Raw genomic sequence first — 3,538 nt, 5'->3', positions numbered from 1 at the left:
AGCTCAGAAGAAAGCAGCATCTTGGCACACGCCTGTAGTCCCAGCTACTCTGGAGGCTTAGGCAGGAGAATTGCCTGAGCCCGGGAGACAAAGGTTGCAGTGAGCCCAGATTGAGCCACTGCACTCCAGCCTGGCCGATACAGGGAGATTCCGTCTCAAAAAAAAAAAAAAAAAAAAAAAAAAAAAAAAAATCTATCTATCTATCTATCTATCTATCTATCTATCTATCTATCTATCTATCTATATCCCTCAATAGAGCAGTGCTGACAACAAACCTAGGCCAAAGGAAGGCTTGATCATGGACACCTCTTGAGAGGCTGGCTAGACTCAAATCAGTGACAAGTTTTCAGCTCTGTGATGTGGAGCAAGTTACTTAAACTTCTTGCTACAGTTGTCAGATTAGTAAAACGGGTTCATAAATAGTATTTCCCATTAGGATTGTTGGGAGTGTTCAAAGAATGAATGATTTAAAAAGGCCTGGCACATTCTAAATGTTACAAGATAAGAACATTGAAGAGAAATACCGAGTTCTCTCCTTGATTGAAAGCAGGGTCTGCATGTCATCTAAAGTCATCCTCTTTGGAGGGCATTCCTCATTTTCAAAACTGCCATCCTGCAGTGGGGGTGGCCAGCAGGCCTAGGGTAGTCCGGGAGAATTATATGTAAAGGAGGACAAGGACAAGTGTTCCCGCCATCACCTCAGAGGAGGAGCATGGAAGGAAGAGAAAGAGGCTGACCCGTGGTCGCCACGTTCTGTGTACTGGGGAAACGAGTTTGAGCGTCCTAGGTGGGAAGAAGGACAAACAATGAGAGGGGAGGGAGAGGGAGAAGCAAAAGTCACCTCCACAGTGGCTCATCATAGAGCTGCACACGGACCCGTCGAAGCCAATGGAGCGGCAAAGCTGATGGAGACGGTGCGCGGAAGGAGGAAGGGAAGTTGGGGATAGCGCGACCACCTGGGAATGGGAAACGACCCTCAGGATGACAGGGGCGCGGCCTACCTCTGGCAGCACAGCCCCTCCCGCAAGAGCAGGCCCCAAAGGGGCAGCCCCCGAGGGTCCACCAGGCTGCACTCAGGGGATGGTGCGCCCGACCCGCCTGCTGCGCCTGCGGCGCACAACTCAACCCAAGACCGCAGGCGCCACGGATTCCGCGTGGGGGTAGGGGAGGGGGTGCTCTGCACCCGCCCCCCTCCTCTAACTATAATTTGAACACCCGGTTCCTGGAATTCACCAGGTGTCCCACCTACCCCACTGCTTCTTAGCCTCTCCCTTGGAACCCCAGCTTCACCTCACCTGGTCATGGACCCCAACTGCTCCTGCTCCACTAGTAAGAGATACCGAGTTTCGGGGCCTTAGGGTCTCCATTTTCATTCCAGAGGATAGAATGTCCCCGGGGTAGGAGGGAGGTAGATGATAGCTCTTCCTAAAGTGAACTCCTTTACTTTGCACTTCTTGTGCTTTTTCCCAGTCAAGCGCCTTCATCACCACTTAGAACGATGCCATCTTCCCAGCGCTTCCCATTTCTTTGTTTCTTTCTTTCTTTTTTTTTTTTTAATACTTCAAGTTCTAGGGTACATGTGCATAACGTGCAGGTTTGTTACATAGGTATACATGTGCCATGTTGGTGTGCTGCACCTATCAACTCATCATTTACATTAGGTATTTCTCCTAATGCTATCCCTCCCCCAGCCCCCCACCCCCTGACAGGCTCCAATGTGTAATGTTCCCTGCCCTGTGTCCAAGTGTTCTCATTGTTCAATTCCTACCTATGAGGGTTTGGTTTTCCGTCCTTGTGATAGTTTGCTGAGAATGATAGTTTCCAGCTTCATCCATGTCCCAGCAAAGGACATGAACTCATCCTTTTTTATGGCTGCATAGTATTCCATGGTGTATATGTGCCACATTTTCTTAATCCAGTCTGTCGTTGATGGACATTTGGGTTGGTTCCAAGTCTTTACTATTGTGAATAGTGCTGCAATAAACATACGTGTGCATGTGTCTTTATAGTAGCATGATTTATAATCCTTTGGGTATATACTCAGTAATGGGATCCCAGCGCCTTCCATTTCTGAGGTGAGAGGACTGAGGCTCAAAACTGCCAGGTCATCCAGAGAGCCAGTGGGGTCTTGGGCTGGGACCCAGTGCTCTGTCCAGCATTAGAGCTGCCTGAGGTGGATGGGAGGCGGTGAGCTTTGCCTCTTAGGGATTCCTGACATAAGGCCTTGTGGAGTAAAATTAGGAGGGCACCTGCCCATTTAAACCTGTGGGGAGAATAGGTGGGGCTGGGCTTCCGTGTGCCTGAGTGGAACAAGGTACCAGGTTTCCCATGCACTGAGCAGGAGGATGCTGAGGGCCTGCTCCTAACCCTGCACCACACTCACCGCTCACTGCGTTTTTCTCTTCCTTGCAGGTGGGTCCTGCACCTGTGCAGTCTCCTGCAAATGCAAAGAGTGCACATGAACCTCCTGCAAGAAGAGTGAGTGCGGGGCCTTCCCTGAGAATCTCGGGGCTGGGTTAAGTCAGAGGAGGGATCTCAGATTGTGCAGGCAGGAGCAGGCTCATCACTAGCTTCCCACATCCCCTGAAACGGATTCAGGATCAGAGCTAGAGGAACATTAGAGATGGTTGATTCCCATCCAATCTTCATTCTTAACAATGGGGAAACTGAGGTCACAAGAATGTATCAGCTGGCCAACCATAGACCTGATTCTTGAGGACTTTCCTCACTGAAGTGTATGGTCTTGGCGAATTGTCCTTCCTTTGTCTCCACGGTCCCAGTCACTGCCCGTCCAGTCCTCTGCCCTGTCCTGGCTCAGGTGGGGCTGAGCAAATTTTTCATAGGAAGGCTCTCACTGCAAAGATCCACCGTTGTCTCCTGACAGAGCGCACCATCCCGAACGAAGGCTCCTCCGGGTCTCGGTGCGAGCTTGAGCCTGGCCGGCTGTTGGGGCAGAGAGGTGCCTGTTCAAGTCAGCTGTGACCTGTCCCTCTCCCCTTCTTGCCCAGGCTGCTGCTCCTGCTGCCCCATGGGCTGTGCCAAGTGTGCCCAGGGATGTGTCCGCAAAGGGACATCTGACAGGTGCAGCTGCTGCGCCTGATGTATGGAAAGCTCTGTTCCCAGAAGTAGAAAGTGTACCAACCCGGAATTGCTTTCCGCACAACCCTGACCCATTAGTACATTTGGTTTTTCAAAAATAAAATAATAATAAAAGTTGACTTTATTCAGGCTCAGTTTTATTTTGTGTGCCTTGGACAAAATTGACCTGATACCTGACAGAGCTGGGATAAGGGACTGCACTGAGAGTCCAGTCACGTGCATGCTGGTACCATGTCCTATCACCTTTCACACTGAGTGCCTTAAGGAAAATCACATGACCAGTCTCAGCTACAAAATGTAAAAGCATTATATATGTAGGCCGGGCATTGTGGCTCACACCTGTCATCCCAGCACTTTGGGAGGCAAAGGTGAGTAGATCACCTGAGGCCAGAAGTTCAAGACCAGCCTGGCCAATGTGATGAAATCCCATCTCTACTAA

At 50.3% G+C, this 3,538-nt stretch overlaps 1 pseudogene; it reads left to right on the top strand.

Moving 5' to 3' along the window:
* The first annotated feature begins 1,301 nt into the window (after positions 1–1,301).
* LOC126943929 (metallothionein-1L-like) lies at positions 1,302–3,100 on the top strand (annotated as a pseudogene).
* Positions 3,101–3,538: the final 438 nt, after the last annotated feature.

The sequence above is a fragment of the Macaca thibetana genome, chromosome 20, assembly GCF_024542745.1.
Source record: "Macaca thibetana thibetana isolate TM-01 chromosome 20, ASM2454274v1, whole genome shotgun sequence".
In the NCBI taxonomy this organism is placed as follows: Eukaryota; Metazoa; Chordata; class Mammalia; order Primates; family Cercopithecidae; genus Macaca; species Macaca thibetana.
Note: the sequence above shows the minus strand (reverse complement) of the source record. Positions and strands in the feature narration are given on the sequence as shown.